We start from the raw sequence: 16,150 nt of genomic DNA, 5'->3' as shown, positions 1-16,150 counted from the left end.
TGACATGTGTTCTTTATTCTGAGGGTCAATACGATTAAAATGATACCCATTATTATATACTTTTATATTATTGTTGCGCTTAAAAAAAATCACAAACTTTTTAACCAAATTAGTACGTTTATAATCCCTTTATTTTGATGACCTATAACTTTTTTATTTTTCCGTATAAGCGGCGGTATGGGGGCTCATTTTTTGCGCCATGATCTGTACTTTTTTTGATACCACATTTGTATATAAAAAACTTTTAATACATTTTTTATAATTTTTTTTTAATAAAATGTATTAAAAAAGTAGGAATTTTGGACTTTTTTAATTTTTTTTCGTTCACGCCGTTCACCGTACGGGATCATTAACATTTTATTTTAATAGTTCGGACATTTACGCACGCGGCGATACCAAATATGTCTATAAAAAATGTTTTTTACGCTTTTTGGGGGTAAAATAGGAAAAAACGGACGTTTTACTTTTTTATTGGGGGAGGGGATTTTTCACTTTTTTTTACTTTTACTTTTACATTTTTTAACATTTTTTTTTACACTTGAATAGTCCCCATAGGGGACTATTCATAGCAATACCATGATTGCTAATACTGATCTGTTCTATGTATAGGACATAGAACAGATCAGTATTATCGGTCATCTCCTGCTCTGGTCTGCTCGATCACAGACCAGAGCAGGAGACGCCGGGAGCCGCACGGAGGAAGGTGAGGGGACCTCCGTGCGGCGTTATGAATGATCGGATCCCCGCAGCAGCGCTGCGGGCGATCCGATCGTTCATTTTAATCGCGAACTCCCGCAGATGCCGGGATCTGTATTGATCCCGGCACCTGAGGGGTTAATGGCGGACGCCCGCGAGATCGCTGGCGTCGGCCATTGCCGGCGGGTCCCTGGCTGCGATCAGCAGCCGGGATCAGCCGCGCATGACACGGGCATCGCTCCGATGCCCGCGGTTATGCTTAGGACGTAAATGTACGTCCTGGTGCGTTAAGTACCACCTCACCAGGACGTACATTTACGTCCTGCGTCCTTAAGGGGTTAAAGGAAATCTGTCATCAGAATCACCCGCACTAAACCTGTTACACAAGCTTGTAGTACGGGTGATCCCGATTAAAACGCTCCTTACCTGGTTAAAAATGGTTCAGCACTTCTTAAGATATCTATATTTTTAGTTTTCTGTTATTCCCTGGCTTGGGACTCAGTGGGAGGTGTTATCATCTGGGACTCGGCTTTACGTCATTCTAGCTGGGCGGAGCTGCCGCCCGGCTCATGAATATTCATGAACTTAGACCGAGAAAGAAGAATTAGACCAGGAGGATAAGTTCATGAATATTCATGAGCCGGGCAGCAGCTCCGCCCAGCTATAATGACGTATAGCCGAGTCCCAGATGATAACACCTCCCCCTGAGTCCCAAGCCAGGGAATAACAGAAAACTAAAAATATAGATATCTTAAGAAGTGCTGAACCATTTTTAACCAGGTAAGGAGCGTTTTAATCAGGATCACCCGCACTACAAGCCTGTGTAACAGGTTTAGCGCGGGTGATTCTGATGACAAATTTCCTTTAACCAGACTGTGTACTAATGAGGTGACCACTTCTATTAATCTGGGCCAGTTAGGGGGTGGTTGTGAAAGTGTATGTTTTTCAGTATGCTGTGTAAGCTATTGCTAAAGTACAGTTGACTATGTGCATCATCAGTTTGTGAATATTTATTTTTGTGGAGTCTAGTCAGCCCAGTATGGATATTATGTGGGGAACAAGCAATGCAGGTTTAAAGGGGTACTTCGGTGGAAAACTTTTTTTTTTTTTTTTTTAAACAATTGGTGCCAAAAAGTTTAAAAATGTGTAAATTACTTCTATTAAAAAATCTTAATCCTTCCAGTACTTATTAGCTGCTGAATACTACAAAGGAAATTATTTTCTTTTTGGAACATAGAGCTCTCTGCTGAATCACGACCACAGTGCTCTCTGCTGACATCTCTGTCCATTTTAAGAACTGTCCAAAGTAGGAGAAAAACCCCATAGCAAACAACTGCTTCTCTGCCGCTGCTAATGGCCGACATCCGCAATCATGCGGATGTCCACCATTAACCCCTCCGATGCTGTGATCTGTACAGATCACAGCATCTGCGACGATGCACATGATAAAATAGATGATCAGATCGCCCGCAGCGTTGCCGTGGCAATCCGATCATCTGTAATGGCGGACGGAGGTCCCCTCACCTGCCTCTGTCCATCTCCTGGTGTCTCCCGCTCTAGTCTGAGATTGAGCAGACCAGAGCAGGAAATAGCCAATAATACCGATCAGTGCTATGTCCTATGCATAGCACTGAACAGTATTAGCAATCAAATGATTGCTATGGATAGCCCCCTATGGGTACAAAAAGTGTATAAAAAAGTTGAGAAATGTAAAAATAAAAAGTAAAAAAAAAGTGAAAAATCCCCTCCGCCAATAAAAATTTAAATTGTCAGTTTTTCCCATTTTACCCCCAAAAAGCGTAAACATTTTTTTTAATAAACATATTTATTATTGCCGCATGCGTAAATGTCCGAACTATCAAAATATAATGTTAATGATCCTGTACAGTGAATGATGTAAACGTAAAAAATAAAATAAAAAGTCCCAAAATGATGCTTTTTTGTCAGCTTTATTTAAAAAAATGAATAACAAATTATATAAAAGTTTTATATTCACCCTATATGCGGAAAAATGAAAAAAATGATAAGAGGTCAAAATAGGGCGATTTTAGATCACTGATTTTGTACAAAAAGTTTTAGATTTTTTTTTTCAGCGTACAAAATGTAAAAGTATCTAGCCATGGGTATCATTTTAATCGTATTGACCCACAGAATAAAGAACAAATGTCATTGTTACCATAAATTGTACAGTATGAAAACGAAACCCTCCATAATTTGCTAAATTGTGGTTTTCTTTTAAATTTCCGCCCCATAAAATTTTTTTTTTGGGGGAGGTTTGCTGTACTTTTTATGGTAAAATGAGAGGTTTCATTACAAAGTGCAATTGGTCATGCAAAAAACAAGCCCTTATATGGGTCTGTAGATGGAAATATAAAAGAGTTCTGGATTTTAGAAGGCGAGGAGGCAAAAATAAAATTGGTCTGGTCCTTAAGGTGAAAATGGGCTTAGTCCTTAAGGGGTTAAAGATAATTTGTCACCAAATAAAACTCTTAAAGGGGTACTCCGGTGGAAAACTTTTTTTTTTTTTTTATCAACTGGTGCCAGAAAGTTAAACAGATTTGTAAGTTACTTCTATTAAAAAAAAAAATCTTAATCCTTCCAGTACTTATGAGCTGCTGAATACTACAGAGGAAATTCTTTTCTTTTTCGAACACAGTGCTATCTGCTGAATCACGAGCATAGTGCTCTCTGATGACATCTCTGTCCATTTTAGTAACTGACCAGAGCAGCATATGTTTGCTATGGGGATTGTCTCCTATTCTGGTTAGTTCTTAAAATGGACAGAGATGTTAGCAGTGAGCACTGTGCTTGTGATGTCAGCAGAGAGCTCTGTGTTCTAAAAAGAAAATATTTCCTCTGTACTATTCAGTAGCTTTTAAGTACTGGAAGGATTAAGATTTTTTTAATAGTAATTTACAAATCTATTTAACTTTCTGGCACCAGTTGATTTAAAAAAAAAAACAAAAAAAGGTCTTCCACCGGAGTACCCCTTTAACCCCTTAAGGACCCAACCAATTTTCAGTGTAGGACCCGGCCATTTTTTGCACATCTGATCACTGTCATTTTAAGCATTAATAACCCTGGGATGCTTTTACCTTTCCTTCTGATTCCAAGAATGTTTTGTTGTGACATATTCTACTTTATGTAGTGGTAAATTTTCGTCAATACTTGCATCATTTCTTGGTGAAAAATTCTAAAGTTTGATGAAAAAATTTAAAATTATGCATTTTTCTAACTTTGAAGCTCTCTACTTGTAAGGAAAATAGACATCCCAAATAAATTATATATTGATTCACATGTACAATATGTCTACTTTATGTTTGCATCATGAAGTTGACATGTTTTTACTTTTGGAAGACATCAGAGGGCTTCAAAGTTCAGCAGCAATTTTCCAATTTTTCAAAAAAAAATCAAAATCTGAATTTTTCAGGGACCAGTTCAGTTTTGAAGTAGATTTGAAGGGTCTTCGTATTAGAAATACCCCACAAATGACCCCATTATAAAAACTGCACCTCTCAAAGTATTCAAAATGACATTCAGTAAGTGTGTTAACCCTAGGTGTTTCACAGGAATAGCAGCAAAGTGAAGGAGAAAATTCAATTGCATGTTCTTGTAGACCCAATTTAACATTTTTTGCAAGGGGTAAAAGGAGAAAAAGTCCCCCAAAATTTGTAACCAATTTCTCTTGAGTAAGGAAATACCTCATATGTGGATGTCAAGTGTTCAGCAAGCGCAGTAAAGGGCTCAGAAGGGAAGGAGCAAAATTGGGATTTTGGAGAGTGAATTTTGCTGAAACGGTTTTTGGGGGGAATGTCACATTTAGGAAGCTCCTATGATGCCAGAACAGCAGAAACCTCCACATGGCATACCATTTTGGAAACTGTGCCTCTCAAGGCACGTAACAAGGGGTCCAGTGAGCCTTTACACCCAACAGGTGTTTGACGACTTTTCGTTAAAGTCGGATGTGTAAATGAAAAAAACTAATTTTTTTCACTAAAGGGCAGTTTTTTCCCCAAATTTACCATCTTTACAAAAGGTAATGGAAGAAAATGTACCCAAAAATGTGCAACCCCATCCCTTCTGAGTATGGAAATACCCAATGTTAGGACGTAAAATGCTCTACGGGCGCACTACAATGCTCAGAAGAGGAGGAGTCACATTTGGCTTTTGGAAAGCAAATTTAGCTGAAATGGTTTTTGTTGGGCATGTTACATTTAGGAAGCCCCTATGGTGCCAGAACAGCAAAAAAAAAAAAAAAATACCCACATGGCATACTATTTTGGAAACTACACCCCTCAAGGAATGTAACAAGGGGTACAGTGAGCCTTAACACCTCACAGGTGTTTAACAAATTTTTGTTTAATTTGGATGTGTAAATGAAAAAAAAAATGGGTGAGGTCCATTGTTCTGGCACAATGGGGACTTTGCAAGCACCGAAAAATTTTCTCTTCAAAATTTCAATGGCGTTCCTTCTCTTCTGAGTATTGTAGTGCACCCGCAGAGCACTTTACATCCACACATGGGGTACATTCTTATTCAGAAGAAATGGGGTTACAAATTTTGGGGGACTTTTTCCTATCTTTCCTTGTGAAAATGAAAAATGTAGGGTCACACCAGCATTTTAGTGATTTTTTTATTTTTTTTTCATTTTAGTTTAACGAAAATTCATCAAACACCTGTGGGGTTTTAAGGCTCACTATACCCCTTATTACATTCCGTGAGGGGTGTAGTTTCCAAAATGGGGTCACATGTGGGTATAATTTTTTTAGCGTTTATGTCAGAACCGCTGTAAAATCAGCCACCCCTGTGCAAATCACCAATTTAGTCCTCAAATGTACATGGTGCGCTCTCACTTCTGAACTCTCACTGCAGAGCATTTTACTCCCAAATTTGGGGTATTTCCGTATTTAGGAGAAATTGTGTTACAAATTTTGGTGGTGTTTTTTTCCTTTTACCACTTGTGAAAATAAAATGTATTGGGCAATACCAGCATGTTAGTGTAACATTTTTAAAAATTTTTACACTAACAGGCTGATGTAGCCCCCAACATTTCCTTTTCGTAAGGGGTAAAAGGAAAAAAAGCCCCTCAAAATTTGTAGTGTAATTTCTCCCGAGTACGGAAATACCCCATATGTGGCCCTAAACTTGAAATACGACAGGGCTCTGAAGTGAGAGTGGCCATGCTAATTTGATGACTAAATTAGGGATTGCATAGAGGTGGACATAGGGGTATACTACGCCAGTGATTCCCAAACAGTGTGCCTCCAGCTGTTTCTAAACTCCCAGCATGCCTGGACAGTCAGTAGCTGGAGGCTCCGTTTTGGAAACACTTCCGTACAATACGTTTTTCATTTTTATTGGGGGGGGGACAGTGTAAGGGGGTGTATATGTAGTGTTTTACCCTTTATTATGTGTTTGTGTAGTGTTTTTAGGGTACATTCGCACTGGTGGGTTAGGGTGAGTTTCCCGCTAGGAGTTTGTGCAGCGGCAAAAAATTAGCTGTAGCTCAAACTTGAAGCAGGAAACCCACTGTAAACCCGCCAGTGTGAATGTACCCTGTACATTCACATGGGGGGGGGGGAACCTCTAGCTGTTTCAAAACTACAACTCCCAGCATGTACTGACATACCGTGCATGCTGGGAGTTGTACTTTTGCAACAGCTGGAGGCACACTGGTTGGAAAACCTTCAGTTAGGTTCTGTTACCTAACTCGGTATTGTCCAATCAGTGTGCCTCAAGCTGTTGCAAAACTACAACTCCCAGCATGTACTGCTCTCCGAATTGCATGCTGGGAGATGTAGTTATACAACAGCTAGAGGTATGCAACTACAACTCCCAGCATGCCGAGACAGCTGTTTGCTGTTTGGGCATGCAGGGATTTGCAGTTTTGCAACATCTGGAGAGCTACAGTTTAGAGACCACTGCACAATGATCTCCAAACTTTAGCCCTCCAGATGTTGCAAAACTACAAATCCCTGCATGCCCAAACTGCAAACAGCTGTGTGGGCATGCTAGGAGTTGTAGTTTTGCAATATCTAGAGGGCTACAGTTTTGAGACCACTGTAAATATTTAAATATGTTGGGTTTTTGTAAAAATGTTGGGATCCCGCCCCTTTTCGGAGACCATGCCCCCTTTCCCCGGCGGCCACGCCCCTTTTTGGATTTTCTTGGCAAAATGGAGAGTTTTTTTCAATTCTGGTGCAAATTCTGGCGCAGACAGAATATCTGGTGCAATGCGACAGAATCTGGCGCACAACCCGACAAAACATGTCGGGTTTGCAATAGTAAATGAGGGCCAATGTGTCACTTTTACCGGAAAATGCACTGCATAGAAACGGGAGCCTCCAAAAGTTACAAAATGGCGTAGATTATATTATAAAATATGTGATGTCATTATAAAGTACAATTGGTGACGCAAAAAATAAGACCTTATATTGGTCTGTAGGTGCAAAATTTAAAGTGTTATGATTTTTTGAAGGGAAGGAGGAAAAAACAAAAATGCAAAAAGGTGTGTCCTTAAGGTAAAAATTGTCCTTAAGGGGTTAAGGCAAAAGCTAGTTTTGTTTTTATTTTATTTTTATACTTCCCACATGCATTTATTGATCTGTTGAATGGAATTCTATGGCACATTGAATTAACTTTTTCATCCAATATAATTAGTGAAAATCCACTACCGCACCTTAATCTCTATTAATTGTCAGATCAATGATTAATGTTGTTCACATATTAAAATAAACATGGCCCAAATAAGTTCAAAGGGGCCTGAAAGCCTCTGAGTAACTGTCTTGAGTACTTAGACTACAACCTGAAATTTCTTGACACTCTCTCCTCACAAAGGATCATCCTATTTATTTTTCATACTTTTCTATCTGAAGAACCTGATCATGTAGTTCAAATCTCTGCAAAGGTGACAAATGTGATGGATTTGAGGTCATTTTTCATCAATCGCTTCAAGAAGGAAATGGAATTCTTAAAGCAGGGACAGAGCAGAGCTCACAGTAGAAAAAAACCATGATTCACATCCAGCCTTAAGCACTATGATCATATTTTTTGAGGAAATTGGTATTGCTTTGCCTATGACATTTTTCTGCCTGACAGGATTTTAAACACAATCACCTGTTTAGAGGGATGAAACCGTCACATTTTCATGATAAGATAGCACTATGAGATGGAGAGAGACATCTTATTAACTTAATGGACAGGGAGCAAGACTGAGCCATATGAATGAGAATTATATTATTAACCTATGGTAGAGGTGTTTGCTGCTTGTAATACATTTTGCTATCATACAAATCCAATTTAAATAATGTATATAGTTCTCCTGGGACTTAATTAGTTCGAACATACATGAGCATTATATTAGTTCATATAATACTATAAAGAATAGATAAAGTGAATGGATATGGTAGATAAATAAATAATAGATAGTAAGGATTAGCTAGGAAATGCGGAGATAGCAGTCACGTCCAGGCCCCGGTGCTTAAGGAGGCCCCTGTGCCTCATAAGACAATAGACTTGCAAATGAAAGGGGAAGGTGGAGATTCTTTTTAAAAATTTTGCATTTAGGCACATGACCTTCAAATATCTCTGTGAATCAAAAAAAGCATCTCGATTCTTGAACCTTGCATCTCGATTCTTGAACCTTGCTTTACCTGATATCCTAATGCCAAGACATTTGCTGTGTCACCACTGAAAATCACTTTGAACATCTGTAGTGTATAAATAATAATTGATACATAGTGTGTCTTTTCATATTCAATTTTGTGTTATGTTTTTTTATTTTTTTGTTATAAATACCAAGGCTATAATTTTGCACCATCCATTTGAATCACCCTGTATTTGGGAAACAGACTGAACATGTGTAAGGATGTATGAAACATCACCTCAGCTATTTTCTGTGCAGAAACTATTAGAAAGACTAAGGGAGGAGTTCCCTTATGTCTACCTCTTTTTTTTTTGCCCAGAGGGCTCAAACCAAACCACCTGAGGTTTTAGGCCTAGTCAGTACCCTATTTTAACCCCTTAAGGACCAGGCCATTTTACACCTTAGGACCAGAGCGTTTTTTGCAATTCTGACCACTGTCACTTTAAACATTAATAACTCTGGGATGCTTTTAGTTATCATTCTGATTCCGAGATTGTTTTTTCGTGACATATTCTACTTTAACATAGTGGTAAAATTTTGTGGTAACTTGCATCCTTTCTTGGTGAAAAATCCCAAAATTTGATGACAAATTTGAAAATTTTGCATTTTTCTAACTTTGAAGCTCTCTGCTTGTAAGGAAAATGGATATTCAAAATACATTTTTTGGGGTTCACATGTACAATATGTCTACTTTATGTTTGAATCATAAAATTGATGAGTTTTTACTTTTGGAAGACACCAGAGGGCTTCAAGGTTCAGCAGCAATTTTCCAATTTTTCACAAAATTTTCAAACTCCCTATTTTTCAGGGACCAGTTCAGGTTTGAAGTGGATTTGAAGGGTCTTCATATTAGAAATACCCCACAAATGACCCCATTATAAAAATGGCACCCCCCAAAGTATTCAAAATGACATTCAGTCAGCATTTTAACCCTTTAGGTGTTTCACAGGAATAGCAGCAAAGTGAAGGAGAAAATTCAAAATTTTCATTTTTTACTCTCGCTTGTTCTTGTAGACCCAATTTTTGAATTTTTAAAAGGGGTAAAAGGAGAAAATGTATACTTATATTTGTAGCCAGATTTCTCTCGAGTAAGCACATACCTCATATGTCTATGTAAATTGTTCGGCGGGCGCAGTAGAGGGCTCAGAAGGGAAGGAGCGACAAGGGGATTTTGGAGAGTATGTTTTTCTGAAATGGTTTTTGGGGGCATGTCACATTTAGGAAGCTCCTATGGTGCCAGAACAGCAAAAAAAAAAACACATGGCATACCATTTTGGAAACTAGATGAACGTAACAAGGAATTAAGTGAGCCTTAATACCCCACAGGGGTTTCACTACTTTTGCATATGTAAAAAAAAAAAAAAAATGTTTCACTAAAATGTGTGTTTCCCCCCAAATTTCACATTTTTGCAAGGGTTAATAGAAGAAAAGACCCCCCAAAATATGAAACCCCATCTCTTCTGAGTATGGTAGTACCCCATAAGTGGAGCTGAAGTATACTGCGGGCGAACTATAATGCTCAGAAGAGAAGGAGTAACATTTGGCTTTTTGAGAGCAAATTTTGCTCGGGGGGCATGTCGCATTTAGGAAGCCCCTATGGTGCCAGGACAGCAAAAAAACAAAAACAAATGCCATACCATTTTGGAAACCAAACCCCTTGGGGAACGTAACAAGGAATTAAGTGAGCATTAATACATCGCAGGGGTTTCACAACTTTTGCATATGTAAAGAAAAAATGTTTTCACTAAAATGTGTGTTTCCCCCCAAATTTCACATTTTTGCAAGGGTTAATAGCAGAAAATACCCCCCAAAATTTGTAACCCCATCTCTTCTGAGTATGGCAGTACCCCATAAAAGGAGCTGAAGTTCACTGCTGGCGAACTACAATGCTCAGAAGAGAAGGAGTCACATTTGCAAACTTTGCTGAAATGGGGGGGACATGTTGTATTTAGGAAGCCCCTATGGTGCCAGGACAGCAGAAAACCCCCCACATGGCATACCATTATGGAAACTAGACCCCTTGGGGAACGTAACAAGGAATTAAGTGAGCCTTAATACCCCACAAGGGTTTCACGACTTTTGCATATGTAAAAAAAAAATATTCACAAAAAAATGTATGTTTTAACCGACATTTTACGTTTTTACAAGGGTTAATAGCACAATTTGTAAATACATTTCTTTGGAGTAAGGACATATCTTGTTTTTAAATGATTATGGCTTGGCGGAGGCACAGCTGGTCTTGGTATAGCGTGAGGTCAGTCAGGGGCCTTGAGCTTCATATGGAGCAAGCATGTGGGACCCCCCCTCAAGGAGCATTAATGGGGGGGAGCACTGAGCCCTAAAATAGGGGAACACTATGGGGGACAACGGGCTGTAACTGGGTTAGACAGGTGGGGTACAGAGGCCCGTAATATGGGGTACAGTGGGCCAGAAAATTATAAATAATAATAAAACAGGATATGTTCCCAGAATGATTACCCAGAGCATAGCCAAAACTAAAAAAAATATGCCCGCCCCAAACCCTATGCTCTGAATCATCATTCTGGGAATGTGATGTGTGTGGCTGTCCCTAACCTGTTGCCTCAAATGTGCACCCGCTCAGGTGGAGAGAGAGCGCTGCGCATTTGAGGCAACATAAAAAGTCCCCGATGAGAGTGACTGAGTGACCTATGACCCATTTTTTCGAAAAAAAAAACACCCAGAGGTCTTATCAGGTTTTTTTGTTTTGTTTTTGGGCAATTTAGTGATTTATGGGGTTAAAATTTGGAATGTACTCTGGACTTGGTACATTGGTCAAATTATGGACAATTCAAAATGTAAAGGGAAAATTTAGGGCTCCATGGAAGTGTGATACTCCCTGAAGCAGCCTGTGCAGAGGCCCGGGTTATCTGGGCAAGTGTCGCACTGATAGATGGTGTCCTTCCGAATTCCCTTCCTACGACACACTCTGCACTTTTTCTGGGATTGCCCCTTCTTTCCAGTGTGGGGGACCTGGCCGGGGACGATCCTGGCGCCTATAACTCCAGACCCTTGGGAAGTCCGGCCTGATCTATCCCGGTTGCCAAAGATCAGTAACCTTAGGACTTCTTCTTGGTACTGGAGGAATGTCCCTGTGTTGCCAGCATACTGGGATAGTACAAAAGCGTTGTACATGGCAACCTGTACCATGTAGACCGCAACTTTTTTGTACCATGCCCGTGTTTTCCGCATGGCGCTGTATAGCTTGAGGACTTGATCTGAGAGATCAACTCCCCTCATATACCGATTGTAGTCCAGAATACAATCGGGCTTGAGGACCGGTCCCACAGTACCTCGCACAGGGACAAGGGTGCTGCCATTCCCATGAATAGTGGTGAGTATAAGGACATCCCTCTTATCCTTATACTTCACCAACAACAGGTTATCATGGGTTAGGGCACGGGGATAGCCCTTGGGGATAGGCGTCTTGACCAAATTTAGAGGGAGGCCTCTCTGGTTCTTCCGCACGGTCCCACAAGCGGACGGGGATCTGGCGGAAAGGGATTTGAACAGAGGGATGCTGGTAGAAAAGTTATCCACGTACATGTGGAAACCTTTATCCAGCAATGGGTGCACAAGGTCCCAAACGAGTTTCCCGCTAACACCCAGAGTGGAGGGACATTCTGGGGGTTCAATACGGGAATCTCGTCCCTCATATACTCTAAACTTGCAAGTTTACCCGGAGGTACTCTCGCAAAGTTTGTAGAGTTTTCACGCCTCGAGGGAATATACTTACGGAAGATGAGTCTCCCCTTAAAACTGATGAGAGCTTCATCTACCGAGAGGTCCCTGAGGGGTACGTAGGCCTCCAAAAATTTGGCCCCAAAGTGATCGATGACCGGCCTCACTTTGTAAAGCCGTTCATAGACGGGATCACCTCGGGGCGGACATGCCACATTATCTGCATAATGCAGGCATTTCTGAATCGCCTCGTATCGCCTCTGTGTCATCGCCATACTGTAAAGCGGGGTCTGGTAGAGAATGTCCCCGCTCCAGTAATGACGAGCACTTGGTTTTTTGTCCAGGCCCATATGCAGCGTGAGGCCACAAAATGTCCTCATTTCCGCTGCATCAATGGCGCGCCATTCATTGGGCCTGGCCAAAAGCGAATCTGGGTGGTGGGCAATGAACTGCTGGGCATACAAGTTCGTTTGCTCCACAATTAGATTGACCAGGCTGTCACTGAAAAAAAACTTTAAAAAGTCCAGATGAGTGAATCCAGCATGGTCAATCCGGATTCCTGAGTCGCCAAAAAACTCAGGAATCCATGGCTGATAACCCTCTGGGGGGGCTACAGACAGGGTCATCGGAAGGGGGCTCCGGTGCACTTTTCTGGGGGGCCGGACTCCAATTATGAGTGCCATTGCCACCCGTACTAGTGTCGGCCACTGGGTCACTTCCATGGGGGGTGCGTGGCCTCGCCTGGTGGCATTTCCGCCGCCGTACAGGGGACTCATCATCACTACTAGATGATGAGGAGGGCGAGGAAGAACACAAAAAAGTCGGATCTTCATCGTCCTCACTGACAGATTTGGAGTCGGAGGCTAAAAAAGCATAAGCCTCCGCTGCCGAAAATGCCCGGCGGGCCTACGATGGCGGGGGTGGGGCGGTGGCGGGGGGGAGGGTGTGTGTGCGGGGGGGGGGGGGCAGGGAAGTATGTAGTGTGTGGTGCTTGGTGTAAACTTACAGGAAAAAATTTTTTTTTTTTACTTTTTTTTAACTTTTTTTAACTTTTTTGGGACACAGAATGCCTACCTTGCCCTGAATACTGCTCTCCCTGATCTAGGGGCTCCTGAGGGGGCTCCGATCGTGCAGAAGGGGGGGTTCTGGTCCTCTAGTGGCAGCTCTGCCTGCTGACTGAACTCAGCGAGCGCGCAGAGCTGCGTGAGGGGACCATTAACCCCTCCTCTGCTGGACTACTATTGGCCGGACGATCGCGGTGTGGAACTCCACGAGCGGAACTCCGCGGTGTGAACTTAACATTAGTGTGAATGGGTCTCCGCGAGACCCATTCACACTGCGGAATTTTCGCGGCGGACAATTCCGCCGCTGAAATTGTTCCGCGCAAAGAAAGAACATGTTCATTCTTTGCGCGGATTCCACGAGCACTGCATAGCCGTCAGTGCCCCGCGGCCCTAGCACCGAAGTACCTTCGGCGGTGGCCGCCAGGCGCAATCTCCGCTCGCAGAATTCAGTCCGCGAGAATTCCGTAGTGTGAACATGGCCTTATGTTCAGATCTTTTTCCTGCAAGAAGGAGATTTGTCTACTCAGAAGAGGGAATAGCTAAGCAAGAACTCTTCTGCAAAGACTATTCTGCATAAAATTTTTGTGTTAGTCCTGCATGGCTATCACTTCACAATCAACATTAGTATATACCCTGCGATAGGGAATGGTGCGTAATGTATTTTAAGTATTTACATCACAATAAACCAACCTGTGTAGGCCCTCCACAGTAGAGAATTACAGGTGTAGCAGAGTCAACAGCCAGAGTTGGTAGGTTAACACATCTAGTTATGCGATATGGCTCTATTATTTCTGCTACATTTGTACCTTATTGGACAGTCCTTCTTTACTAGTAACACAAAAATGGCTTAACACATATCTAGAGATATTTAGTTAGTGTAACTGCTTACAAATCTGAAGGGAATTGTGGATATTTCTATTCATCTCAACTTAAGTACTGTGACTTTGACACTCTGTGCTGTAAAAAGACTATATACTGGATTCTGCACAGAGGACTTTATTAAAGCTAATCCTTGTTTGCAAGTTACCACTGTGACTGGAGTATTACTGTTTCACACACCATGATGGTTTCATCTTCCCGAACCCAGGGATCAAGGACTTCCTATATTAGGCCAGACCCCGATTTACAAAAGTTGCATGGGTGTACAGGGACACCCACCAGGTTAGCAACAACACCCAGATATTTGTGACACTACTATAGACTTTGTGCAAGGGACTCCTATCCTATGCTACCCAGGACTACTCACCCTTTTCTCCATGTGTACACTACATCATTCTATCTGTGTTGCATAATATGAGATATTAAATAATCAAAATATCAGCAACCTTAGTATCATGATAAGTGCCTTCCTAATAATAAGAATGAGTAGGTCACTGTCCATGATATACAACAGAGCAAGCCTCTGTATAAATTGTGTTGGTACTTTATCTTTGAGACATTTTAAAAGTTGCAGTAAAAAGCAATTATGTGTGAATTTTAAATTATTTTCTCTATAATAATGGTGAAATAGTAAACCCTTGGGAGACCAATAAAGAATCTGATACCAAAGACATCTCAGCAACAAAGCAAATAGCTAAACATTTCTTTGCCGGAGGATTGTGACAGTAAAACCTTATTAAGGTTTGGTAGAAGAGTTCACAGCAGGATAGCATCCTCATATTTTACTGAACAGAATGTTTATATTGACCCAATGCAGTCTCGGGAAGATGGACTATACATATTATTTAATCAATGAAGGCTTTACTAGGTCCACTGGTACACCGCTAATGCAGATATCACATGACCAAATCATAGGATAGTAACTCAATGTATAAAAGCTATACAATAAGGTAAACAGGTTCAACTTCTATACAGGTCAAGTACTAGAATATAAATAAATCCTGTATACTGAGACCAATATTACTAATAATTTCAGTATACAAGAAGGAAATTGTACCCCATACAGTGACCATATTGTGGTAGATATAAGCTTTACACAGGCTCTGCAGACCATATAAGTGATTACATACAGGTGACATCTTCTCTATTTGGAGTTGTTCACTTTCCTTTTTCTTCTCTATCTGGCCCAGACCGGCACAAGGATTTCCTCCAGCCAAAACCTGTCTCCCCAAAACCTGCCAGACAAATATTTTTGTTTCTGCACTTTTCCGGCACCTATAACATTCCATACAGCAATAATAACCCCCTTGGTGTCCCACACAGTAAAGTGAGTAGATAAATGGGTTGGGGAAGAGTAAGTAGCTCCCCCCACATTTAGTAGTTAGGTCACTTTAGTAGGTAGACCAGCCCCTTCCCATGGTTTTCCCCATTACACAGGTAGGGGCCACCTGTTGGTAGGTTCCCCTTGTAGGTAGGGGTTACTCCCTGTAGGTAGGTCCCCCTGTAGATAGCTGCTCCCTGTAGGCAGAAGCTCTTTATAGGTAGGAATTACTCCCTGTAGGAAGGTCCCCCTGTAGATAGTTGCAGTCTTCCCCATATATAGTAGTAGCAGCCCCCTTTTAGGGAGTAATAGTAGTCCCCTTTAGGTAATCAAAGTAGCCCTTTTAGATCATAACAATAGCCCCCTTTAGGTAATTACAGTACCCCCATTAGGTAGTAACAGAACCCCCCTTTAGGTAGTAACAGTACCCCCATTAGGTAGTAACAGAACCCCCCTTTAGATAGCAATAGAATTCCATTTAGGTAGCAACCGGTCCCCCTTTTAAGTAGCAACAGAACCCCCTTTAGGTAGTAAAAGTTATTCCCCTTGAGGTAGTAATTGCAGCCCCCTTTGGCTAGTAAAAAAAAAAAAAAACACTCACCTAGCTTCCTCGCAGCATGACCTCTCCCCTCGTCTGCTCCGATCTGTGCTCCAGCGTATGATGATTACGTGATTCATGTGCCGGAACACAGAATAAGGATGCTCTGTCTCTTGTGGCTGCCCTCTATATTGAGGGCCGCCACAAGAGTGATTGACAGGACGAAGAGCCAATGGCTCTTTTCTTCGTCAATCAGCAGAGCGCCGCATTTAACTATAGTGCATCTGTAAGACACACTTATAGTTAAA

The sequence above is a fragment of the Hyla sarda genome, chromosome 6, assembly GCF_029499605.1.
Source record: "Hyla sarda isolate aHylSar1 chromosome 6, aHylSar1.hap1, whole genome shotgun sequence".
Taxonomy (NCBI): Eukaryota; Metazoa; Chordata; class Amphibia; order Anura; family Hylidae; genus Hyla; species Hyla sarda.
The sequence above is the reverse complement of the archived record's forward strand: the minus strand, read 5'-3'. Positions refer to the sequence as shown.